This window comes from Brassica napus, chromosome C7 (assembly GCF_020379485.1).
Source record: "Brassica napus cultivar Da-Ae chromosome C7, Da-Ae, whole genome shotgun sequence".
Taxonomy (NCBI): domain Eukaryota; kingdom Viridiplantae; phylum Streptophyta; class Magnoliopsida; order Brassicales; family Brassicaceae; genus Brassica; species Brassica napus.
Window position 1 is genome coordinate 21,416,901 of NC_063450.1, and position 12,644 is coordinate 21,429,544.

General features: G+C 37.1%; 1 pseudogene; it reads right to left on the reverse strand.

The window, feature by feature from the left end:
• Window positions 1–4,697: 4,697 nt before the first annotated feature.
• On the reverse strand, window positions 4,698–6,474 carry LOC106414205 (annotated as a pseudogene).
• Window positions 6,475–12,644: the final 6,170 nt, after the last annotated feature.

The window sequence follows — 12,644 nt, forward strand, 5'->3', positions numbered from 1 at the left end:
TCAAGCAATCATCCAACCACTTAGACCAAACATGTTAACTAAAAAGCACATGTTAAGAAAAAGCGACAAGACACAGATGAGAATGTGGCAACACTCAATATTACAGTGGTAATGCAACAAGCTCTTTTCATGTCAATGAGACAAACTCTCGAAAGTACAGACAGAAACCAAAGCAAACCAAGATTGATAAAACATCAGTAATACACTTACCACTCAGAACAATCCTCGCATTGCACCTCAACTCATCTCACACTTGAAGAATCTGCAACATACCATCAATATTTTAGAACAGAGACAGCCATCACTATCAGTATCAAACAGAGAATGCGACTTTTACCTCAAAGAGAGAGAACTCGAGATGGGTTTATCGGAGAACAGAGAGATGTGTTGGAGATGGAGAGAGAGAGAGAGCTTGAGATGAGTTTGTGTCGGAGAGCTCATGATGGAGAGAGCGCCTGAGATCGAGAGAGATGGAGAGAGAGATGAACGAGACAGAGGAGATCGAGATCGAGAGAGATGGAGAGAGCTCGAGATCGAGAGAGATGGAGAGAGCTCGAGATCGAGAGAGGTGGAGAGAGCTCAAGATCGAGAGAGATGGAGAGATCGAGAGAGCTCGAGCACAGAAAGGGAGCACAAGCTTGATATGTAAAAGCGTCAACCTAAAAATCAACAGTCTCAGTGACCAATCAATTGATAAGCATCAGTAAACCAAACATTACCTCAAAGAGAGAAAGAGAGAGAGAGAGAGAGAGATGGGTTTGCGTCGCGTCGGAGAAGAGACAGAGCTCGAGATGGTGTACCACAGCAAGATCTGATGCTTTAAATATCTGCAAAAAGATGCTGAGAAATGAAGATTCAACATTGGAACTAGATACAAGAATGGTAAAGCAGAGACGACCCGTGTACATACCTCTTCGGTGTGACAGATTTGAACGCATTACAACGAGAAGAGCATTGCAACGAGAGGGAAAAGGAAGAGATGGGTAATGGGTTTGGTTGAAGCTCAAAGAAAGGTCGAAGCTCGAGAAGAGAGAGCTCGAGGTCGAACTGTGGTGATGGAAGAGATGAGAATGATGATATTTATTGTTATTTTTGTCAAAAGTATATTTATTTCTTATTTATAATAAGTTGTGTGTTGTTTAGATATTTAAATTTCATTAAAATATTCAGCATGTATTTAATTATAATAATTTATTAAATTAGTTTGATCTGCATTTGTTCTGTTTGATCTGCATAATATGCATTTGTTCTGCTTGATCTGCATTTTTGTTTGATCTGCGTTACCATTCAAAGCATTCGAAAAACAAATCTAAAGTTAAATCACTCAAAGCCAAATGGAAAAGCTGCACTATTAAAACACATAAAAGAATATGACAAAAGAGAACAAAATCAAGACTTATGTGCAAGTTATGTCATGCTTTGGTAACAATAACTGTTGGGTCCTGTGAATTGAGTTCTGGGTTGCTCAGACTTTTATAAGAGTGATTTACATCCAGAGGCAGTTTCTGTCTTTCTAGATAAGTCACTTTGTTATACTAAGGTAGTTTTTGGTGTAAAAGACTTAACTTGTTCTTAAAAAATCTTAACTAAACGCTTCTTTTTCAGTTACAGATATTTATGTGTGGTTGAATTTTGAATTTTGCTTTAAAAGGAGTGTGTGGTCGACCCGAGGCAGAAGGTAAATTGAATTAGATAATTATCTGAGCAAAAGACCACGTGCCTCATAATTTCTTCTTCTTTGGTATTTCAAATTCTTACTCTTTTTTGGCCACATAATTCTAAAATATGCCTTTTTTTTTCAATTGCGACCCCGACTTTTAAATTGTGAATTCTAACCCCTCAATGTGTTGTTTGGTCTGTAACTTACTGCTCACCGCCGACTCGTCGTTGAAGCATCGCCTCCGCATCACTCCACCGCGCTCAGCTCTACCGTAACGGCTAGCTCCTACCGTAACGGCAAATAACCTATGCATCACTCTTGCCTCATTTGTCGTCGAAGAATCACCGCAAAACTCTACAGACCTTAGATCCACCTTCATTGCCGTTTGGAGTCCTTGTGGCTCGTCCTCTCCGTCGTAGAGTTTGAGCTCGAGAGCAACAATGGTCAAGATTCTGATATTTGCATGTTTGGTCCTTCGAGTTTTAATCTTTTTTTTCTTCAGACTTTCGAAGTTGCAAAAACGACTTTTTGATTCCATCTCCAAATTTCTAGTGTTCATTTTTATTTCGTAGCAGAGTGAAAGCTAGAGAGCAACAATTGTTAAGTTTCTGTTTTTTGCTCGGTTCGCCCTTAAAATATGTAGACATATGTACACGACACTATGTACACAAAATTTACTATCCACATTCAATTCATATGTACATTATTGAAGTATGAATCATTTTTGGGTACATTATTGTAATGATGTTTGTATGTAGATATATGTACACGACACCATGTACACAAAATTTACTATCCACATGTACTTCAATTCATATGTACATTATTGAAGTATGATTCATTTTTTGTGTACATTATTGTAATGATGTTAGTATGTAGATATATGTACACAACATTATGTACACAAAATTTACTATCCACATGTACTTCATTTGATATGTACATTATTGAAGTCATTTTTGTGTACATTATTGTAATGATGTTTGTATGTAGATATATGTACACAACACTATGTACACCAAATTTACTATCCACGTATACTTCAATTCATATTTACACAATTCAACTTGTGCAATAATTCACATGTACACACTGTAAAAATAAACTTGTAAAACCATATATTGTATTTTTGGCCAAAACAATAAATCTTATTTTTCATCTTAACCATAAAAATCAAAATTTGTGTGTAAAAAATTATTTTAAGTAAAACTAAAAATGCTATCTTTGTTCCTGAATGAGGAATTTTCTAGAGTATTCATCCATATTAATAATACCATGAATATTTAGAAATTTTATCTTTATAGAGCAAGAAAAATCTAAAAATTATACTTTCTTTTTAAAAAGTAAATTTTCCATCGAAGATTGTGTTTCTATTCTTTAATTTATATAAAAAATTTCTCTTTCTAGGTTTTTGGTAAATAATATATAGAGTATGAGGCAAGTCAAATATTGTCACGTGTACACATATATTTCACTGTCCACATGTACATAGTTTTACGAAAAAATCACATGTACACTGGTACATTTTGTACATTGCTCAATTTATGATACTTGGTAACTCAAATATTTTTAGTATAGTTGCTAGAAAAATGATTTGAGTAACTTGTTTTAGTTCATTATTGGATGCATCTATTGAATTTGTATGTTCAGTATGCATATCACATGAAAATTAAAATTTGGAAGTTCATGTTTACACATATATTATATTGTCCACGTGTACACATGTATCACAAAAAAAACACAAGTACACAAACTCATTTATACATTTCACAAGTTATGATATATTATGATTTTAGTGAGTATATTTTTGGAGTTTATTTAGATCATTTTAGGTTTAATATAGGTGTGTATATATCATTTGTATGTTCATTCGAGGATTAAAAATGTAAATCTGGAACTTTTAGGGTCAAAAACGAAAGGATGGAAAATATGAGGGACTGGAAATGAAAAACGCCAAAGTTCTCCATCAAAATAGGGGCTAGATTGGATATTTTGAAGTATGGGGGTCAATTAGATAGGATATATTTGAAATCAGAGAGTTTGGGACAAAATCAAATTAAACCTAAATACCCAAGGACTAAATGTGCAAATACGTTAGATTTGACCATTGTTGCTTGAGCTTTCTCTCTGTGATTGGAGCTTGACAGGCGAGTGTAGCGGCTCATGCAAAGAAGCTATTGTGGTTAGGGTTACACGCGTTCGAGATCGTGACTCAATCACTTCGCATCAGAGAGATTTACCATTGTTTTTTTTAAAGGGGTTTATCATTGTTGCTTAAGCTTTCTCTCTCTTATGATAGTTTCGACGATGGCTGAGATTTACAGAGGAGCTCAATTGAAGCGGAAGAAATGCAAAGGTTAAGATGATGAAGAAGATGGCGACGGAGCTTCGACGGTGGATTCAAAACGGTTAGCATCAGAAACTAAAAGTGACTTGAAAATCTTCAGATCTATCTTTGAAATAGCACTTTGCATTTCTTTATTGGAAATTAAAACCAAATGGTTCAGGATAAGAGAAAACAAGAATAAAACTTTGAAAAAGAGAAAACTTTGCTTTGGAGCGTTGTTGGTCTGATTCTTCTTAATTCCTAAGAAGTCAAGCTATGTTGTAACTGTTAACATTTTTGTCTGTTTTTTTTTTTTTGCAGAAGCAGAGAGAGAGAGAGAAAGAGAGAGAGAGAGAGAAAGAGAGAGAGAGAGAGCCTAACGCTTAAAAAAAGTGGTTGTGACCATAGTTTCTTTTTGACTATTAAAAGAAAATATCAGTATTTAGTTAACTTATTTAGTTAGTGTATATATATAAAATGAGTTTGGTTACAGAAAAGTACCCTAGTAGCAAGAATTGCTTTATAGTGTTATTAAAAACTTAAAACTGGTTTACACTGTAATATTTTTATTTTATAATTGTACAGCTGAAACAAATTAATGAATTGAGTTAGACTTGTAATTTATGACTTTGTGAGGTTAATAAAAAGAAACTTGTAGTAACCAAAAATGAAAACAAATTCTACAGTTTTAAAGACATACTTGCATCTATATCTCAGAAGAAACATAAGCCAGCGAATTAGAACATATCATACAGTTTTACTCTTTTCATTGAGGAACATCAGTTTCTTTGAGTCAAACGATATCTAAACCCCGAAAATGAAGAAAAGAAAGATGGAAGACAAACTCAATCACTCATTCAGGCCATGATTTTGGCAGACCGGACATAAAGGCTATCAACAACCTTCTCCATGTTTGCAGTGGTGTCAAGAGTAGCCGAGTAGATAGCATCCACCTTTGGATCTTCGAATATGATGAGGTATCCAGCTCCTTGATCCAACGTGCCTGCGAATTTCTTATCAAGTATCATTTGAGAGAGCTTCTCCACATGGTCGATAGGCAACTCAATCAGCTCAGCAATGTGGGCTATCTCAACTCGTGAGAAAGGCTCGATCAAACGACACAGATTCTGCTCCAGAAGCGTGTCATAGAGAGAAGAGAGATGCCTGTGGATAACTGGGTCATCCTCTTGCTCCGCTTTGTAGTCATAGAGAGCGTTCTCAAACAGTTTCAAAGACCTCTTTCAGTGAGCATCAACGACTGCCTTTATGGCATCTAGATCAGGGCCAACGTACTGGAGTCCAACCATTAAGGAGATTATTCCCACAACATCATCAGCTTGGCTAACCATGATCTTGCAAAACAACATGTACTTGAAACTTAAAACCGCTCTTGAATTTCCTAGAGCATTGAAGGACTCAAAGCCTTCAAAGAAGTAGTTGTATCCTGTTTTGCAGTACTTCTCTTCAGCGTTAAGAATCCCACTCTGGAAATTTATAGTCCTTTGTTGAGCCGGTGGGTAATATATAGCATTTGCAGCCGTTCTAGCTGTAGTGAGAGCAGCTTTCACCTTGGGTAAGTTCCTCAACGAGAAGTGAAGCTTACTCTCCAACAAGTCTATTTCAACCAAAAGGACCTGATCATCTAACCTACTAACCTCTTTCACCAAAGTACTCAACAGCGCCAAAGCTTCAACATACTCCTTGTTCTCCATCAAAAGCGCTGCTAACCTCGCCTCCACTCTCTGCCTGAGGAAAGTACGCTTCTCAGCTCGCGTCCATTCACCATCTCTTTGCAGAGAGTGATCTGGAGACCAGTTGTTCAAGGTATCTTTGCCATGGCATCGATGATCCCTCTGACGATTTTCACGGTCTTGGCCTTGGGGATGAGCGAAAAGAAAGGTCTCAGCTTGGTCAACAGTGTCCGGAGATCCTCACCTCTCTTCTCCTTAGTCAGACGTTCACAGAGGTTAGTGATGGCTTGCTCCTTGATCCGGAGATCCTCGGGAGATGAAGAAGGGTCTTCCAAGACCTGGTCGAGTATATGAATAGCCTCCGAGCTGTTGGCTTCTAGAGCCAGGGAGATCGTCTCAGTTGTAGCGGGGAATGAAACCATTGCGGTTGTATGTAAGAACTCAAACCCCTGCAAAGTAAGAGCCATAGATAATTTTCAGTAACAACATGAATCACCAATGACATGTAGTTATGTAATTGCTAACTCTTTCAGTTCAATTTCTTCGATCTATTCTTTAATTCACTTATCGATTCAGGTAGACCAGTACTAATCAGTGTAAGATGAAAGCTTCAAACATCGTTGAGCCAACCCACAAATTTGATTAGTGAAGTAAATCGAACAAAGATAAACCCTAGAATCTATCAATAGAGGGAACCTAGATTTGATATCAAAGAAAGTCGAAACAACAAACGCATGCCAAAATCCAAAAATGATTAGATCTGATGAGCAAACCCAAAAGAACAAATAAACAACTTGCGTAAGAGAAGAAACTCACTGATGAATCGTCGTCTTTGGGTTAAAGCCTTCAACGACGGTAGGGAAAGAGATTTTCTGGAGATATCTCTGTCTTGGTAAGGAAGATAAAGGTCTTTCGTAGTTTAAAATTTAGTGAATTGTATATATGTCATTTCGATTTCTGAAATCAGGGACAAACGCTTTAAAATGTTCGGCGTTTCTGTCAAAAAAAATGTGACCAAAAATACCTTTTAGCGATATTAAATGAAACTTATGTTCAGTTTCACCGTTTGTTAACCAATCGAGTGAAATTATTTTTAGCCCATTAACGCCAAAAGTAAACAAAAGTAAGTAAACTATTACTCTTTACTCCACCATTAACCAGAGAGAAACTTTTACTCTGGATTTTGTTTTTTTCTTACCTCACTTTTTCACCTTTATTTTTCCACCACTTTATTCCAATTAATAAAAATCACACCCAAAAAGATCTATGTTTCGGTCAAAAAGGCACACAAACGTGCACGACACGCAAACGCGAGTATTGAGATTGAAACCCATTAGCCCAGACTAAAGGCCCACTGTACAAAAAAACTATGATGCAGCCTTAACATCATTTTCATTATTGGTAAAAAAAATAATAATATCTTATCATCACAATATCAATATTAATATTTCAAAATAATTCAACTAAAAATATTAAAATGTATGTGGAAGTTTCTATGGAGAAAAATATTGGAAAAAGTTCTCCAGAAACATAATTATACAGATTAATGGAGAAAAAACTTACAAGAAACCTACAGCATGACGCAAGGAGTACTGTCAAACGTGGATCACATAAGGCGGCTCAGGTGATGCAGTTTGTAGAATTGTCTGTAATATTTCTCGTAGTTCATAAAAACATAATTATTCAACGTTCAAAAATTATTAAAATGTATTTCCTTTGTTTCAAAATATATAATGTTTTAGGTCAATACAAAATTATTAAGAAAGTTCTTTTTATCTAAAAATATCAATAAATATAAATTAAAATTTATTTAACAATTATAAAATAAACTACAAATACTGTTGTATATCTATGCATTTTTAATAAATTTAAAAATTACTTTAAAATAAGAAAAAAAATTACTTATTGAAACATCAAAAGTTCTGGGGAAATTTTCATTTTTACCATTTTCTTTGTACCATTATTCATGTTTACCACCATTAAAGAGACATTATAATAAATAATTATTTAAATAAATAATAAAAAAATTATGTTTCGAATTATATTTTTTCAAATTCGAACTTTTTCATAAATATTTCTTTTTCGAGTTTTTTTCTCAAAATTTCTTTTTGAAAATCGAAAAATTATTTTTGAAACTATTTAAAAAAAATTAAGTATTTATTTATATATTTATGAGAATCTTAAATTTCACATTCCAAAAACTCTATCCCACCCCTCAACTCTACGCCACCCCTCAACTCTAAGCCCTAAGTCTAGATTAGTTAACCCTAAGGTTATAAATGTTTTTTACCCTTCATTAAAAGTAAGGGTAAAAGTGGTTAGTGTAATTAAGATATTGGTTTTAGAAATATGGTCATGGAGAATTTGGTTGTTGAAACTTTGACTATTAGTTTAAGTTTTATTAAAATCAAATCGCTAGTTAAAATTGTAAAAGTTTTGAATAATATTTTATTCAAAGTGTATAATTATACTATTATTGAAAATTAAATATATATGATCATAAAAGTAGTACACTATGGATCTCAAATGAACAAGAAAAAATAATTAATGATTAATTTGTCAATTTTAAGTTTTAATAAAATTGTTACAAACTTAAATAAAAGATATAGTTATGAACGGAAAAAAATGTTTATAGAAAAAATAAAGATGAATTTGTAGGATAATCATAGTGGAATGAAAATAAGAATATAGTCATACATTGATAAATGTGAAAACATGACATGAAAATAGACCAACTTTTTTTTCTCCGCGCTATTTGTGAATGCATTGTGTGATATTGTACTATACTATATTTTGCAAATGAATAATATGAAACAATCAAGTCACAACAATTACTCATCATAAAGAAGAAAATGAAAAAGAAGAGGGAGAATGAGGAAGAAAAGTGGGAGGACATAAAGAAGAAAAAAATCCAAAAGGAAATTGTTGTCCTATATATAAAGAGGAGGGGGAGAGAGAAAAAAAAGAAAGAAAAAGAAAGAGATGTTATTTGTTTCCAAATGGAATAGAACACAATAAAATTATGTCTCATTTGGAAATAAAATCTGACTATACTATATATATTTGTGTAATAGTATAGATTTAAAGTCGCGTTTATGATATATTATATAAAATTTATAAAATATATGTTTGATTTCAAAATTTCAAAACATATTATGTGCAGAAAAAGCTATTTTCTTATGTAAAATAATAAATTCAATAATTGTTCTAACAGACATTAAAAGCAATTATAAATAGAAAGAGAAAACATATTTGTAAGAAGAAAAAAATATGTATGTGAGCGGTAATATGGTAATTATTACAGAAATATCATAGCCTAAGTTCTCTTATGGTAATATGCTTAATTTGATGGTTATTTTATAGACATGAACTCAAATTCCCAAAAACCAAAAAAAAGGAAAAAATTATAAAAGTCACTGTTGGCTTTAGGAAAAACAACAAAAAAAACAGAGAAAAACTTATAATGACTTTAAAAACTTTAAGATGATTAATTTTTTAAAAAAAATTGAAAAAAACTTTAAATATTTTATAATCCCACAAAGACTTCAAATCCCTAGCGCCAATCGGATTCATAGTATAAATTACTGAAATAAGACAAGTATTTCATTAATCTTTCAAAAAAAATTATTAAGAAATCCATTTCACTTTATTTCGTACATTTTTATTATTTTGATCCTTCGCTAAATTGAGATATGCTCAAAAAATTACTCTAAGTATTAGATAGTGTTCTTAGTGTTGGGGATCGTCTAAATAGCATGATACTCACTACTTTCTTTATAAACTGAATTTTTTTATAAAATTTGGTAGTTACACCATTTCATAATTATAAAACTATAAATATTTTTAAATTGTAACTTGTTTAAACTGAGACTGTCAATAAACTAGTAAAGAAAAGAGACGAGTTCTCGTCGGTGGGTCAAGACAAAGACGTGTTTTATTAGATCAGTGAGTCGAAACCGAGTTACAAAAGGGGAAGAGAACAGAGGAAAAAGTCTGGCGAAGACAAATTCGTCGGACCGTACAAATCGGCGAGATGTAAGATGTAAAACCCTAATTCTAGCCGAAAGTGAGTGTAGTAATTTGCGGATCCCCTCCTTGTTGCCTTGTCTCCTCTTTTTATAGGTGAACGCTCGTTGACCTAATGCGTCTTGTCTCGATGGGCCTCCTCGAGTAATTGGGCCGACTCATCGGGCCGTTGTGTCAGGTCGGCGAGCCGATGATGTTCAGTCAATCATCTCATCGACTAAAAGTAGTCTGGAGCCGAGCCGAACACCGGCTTTCAAGTCGACGAGCCGATCTTCTTTGTTGTAATCATGTGTCTGGGTAATTATCTTGCGGGCCTTTTGGGAGGGCTAGGTCCATACCCAACAGTAAGTCCCCTCAGTTCGCTGGTGAGTAGCGTAGCCGACTCAGCGAATTTGATAGTAGGGTTTGCGAGACAATTATCTCAAATCTGTGATTTCAATCGACTCCTCGACTATCTAGTCGACTCCTCGACTGTGCAGTGGACTTTGTATGCTGGCGTTCGAGAATCTGACTGATTTGATTTTGATGATGATTTTTTTTTATTCAAACCGGTGGTTAGTTCCGGTTTTGATTTGAACCGATTTCGGTTCTCCTCGAGAAGCTGAAAAGTCGCGACGTTTGGTGAGCTCCACGCGCCTTAATGGGCCGACTCTAGGCCCATCTAGGTCTAATGATGACGCCTCGGGGTGCGATGTGCTCCTCTCTCTATAAATACCCCTCTTCCTTCTCATTTTCTCCACTCTTCATCCGGCTCAGGTACTTTCTCTCTCTAACTCTCCGCTTCTCTCTCTAACTTTGTAGTCTTAGATCTGCGAATGTCGTCGGGCGGTAGAGGTAAACTTTCTAGGGCCCAGAAAGGGAAAGCCGAGGTGAATGCGACCGAATCGAGTCTTGCACGTGTCGTCGAGTCGAATTCCTCGCCCAATTTTGAGACGATTCATCGTGAAGCCATGATGGATACGGAGAATATGGACACATCCCAACGAGTCCTCGTTGCTGATTCGGCGCGGCAGCTCCGCGAGGAGAGAGAAAATGTAACATTAATTTCGAGAGACGGTCAGGGTGGAGCTGATGTCGGAGAGACTTCCCTCCTCGATTTCGTTCCGTGTTGTTACCATCCGGGGGGAATCTTCGAGGATCTTCCGGCTTTGGCGGTTGAGCAGATGCGTCCTTCTGTCGTAGAGGGACAGTCATGGGAGAATATCGAGGAGACTCGTTCGACTCCTAGTAGCGTGAAAGCTTTATTGAGGGAATGTGAAGGAACCGGGGTGACCTTTTTGATCCCAACTAAACCTCAGAGGCCGTGGTCCCCTCCTTTGGGATTTCAGTGCGTCTATGAGTCATACTTTCAGGATGAGACCAAACTTTGGTTTCCAATTCCTCGACTCGTTACGTCTTATGTGAGACGTCGTGACGCGGTGATAAGTAAATTTTTCAATGGCGCGTTCCGTACCTCGGTGGCATTGATGGTGACTGCGGCGGAGATCGACGTTTTGATGAGAGTTCGGACACTCGAGGAGTTGACCTATATGAAGTCCATGGGCGATGGTTTATTCTCGATCCAGATGAGGCCCAACTAAAACGTGATCGTCGATCATCCGTGTAGGACGGCGCACTGGCAGCGTTTCTACTTTTACGTCAAGTCTGACGGTTTTGCCTTCGAGGAGCCGCCCGACGTTTCCTTTCGATTTTTGTGGAATCATAAACTCGGTAGAACGCTGTTGTCAGCTCATCGACTGTCTCTTTTCCTTGTTTTCTGACGATTTTTCGTTTATTTGCAGTTGATCACCCGGACACGGCCTCTTATCCGGAAGATTTCGTCTCTGATGCTCGTGCAGTCGTTTCGCGCGTCTAAGTGAGCTGGAAGGATATCACCATCGAGAAAATTCGACGAGTGCTTGACAGAATCTCGAGGAGTAAGTTTCCTCTTGCGATCACATGTTTTCTTCCAACTCATGTCAGTTCCGAGATTTATTTGAACCAGCTTGCTGATCTTTTTCAGAGGATTGGAGGTCTGATCTACTGCCTTTGATTACCGGTAACAAGCGGCGGTTTTCGATATTCAGCAGCGCCGAGCAAAAGATCATCAAAGCGGCCAAGGAAATGAAAGAGCTTCCAGACTTGAGTGCATTAATCAAGAAAAAACTGAGCGAGGCGAAAAAGTCATCCTCTGCGACTCCTAGCGAGACAACTCTTAGTGGGACGACTCCTCGCGAAGAGACTCCTCGCGAAGAGACTCCTCGCGGAGCAATTCCTTTTTTTTGAATTATACAGAGGTATCCTGGCCCCACAGAAGTGATCCAGACTAGTCATGTGTTGCCACGTGTCGGTCCTCTGTCCCTGGCGAAGCCGAAATGTTAATTCCCCAGTGGCCGGGATTCGAACCCAGGTGGCGGTACTCACAGCTGTAAGCCCTTTACCGCGGAGCAATTCCTCCCGCTCCTCTTCCTCTTGTGGTTTCCCCCGGACCGTCTACAGGCCCGGCTAACGTCGACTCTTCGAGGGAGGATCTCACATTGATCTCTGAACGAGAAACTGCTGAACCATCGGTGACTGGTGGTAATAAGAAGAGATCTGCTCATGACTCCTCTGCATCGGCTGCTTCTCAAGCGAGGACTGAATCTGATGGTCCTCCAAAAAAGAAAAAGAAAAATGAGAGGAAGAAGAAGAAATCTGTTGAGGAACAGTCGGAGCCTGCTGAAGACGCCGAGAATTGTGAGACCGTTATCGAGAAAGGTTCTTCTCTCGATGCTGCAGCTCGGGGAGTCATCGACTCGGACAACTCCCCGTCCATCTCTCTGAAGAAGAAGAAGACTGCCCGCAGTCATGAGTCGTCTACTCCGGCTGCGTCTGCTTCTGCTGCGAAGATTCCTCCAGCTGCACCTCAGACTATTGTTGAAGGCGGTTCGGCCACTGAGGATCGTCGGGTCAGATTTCAAGA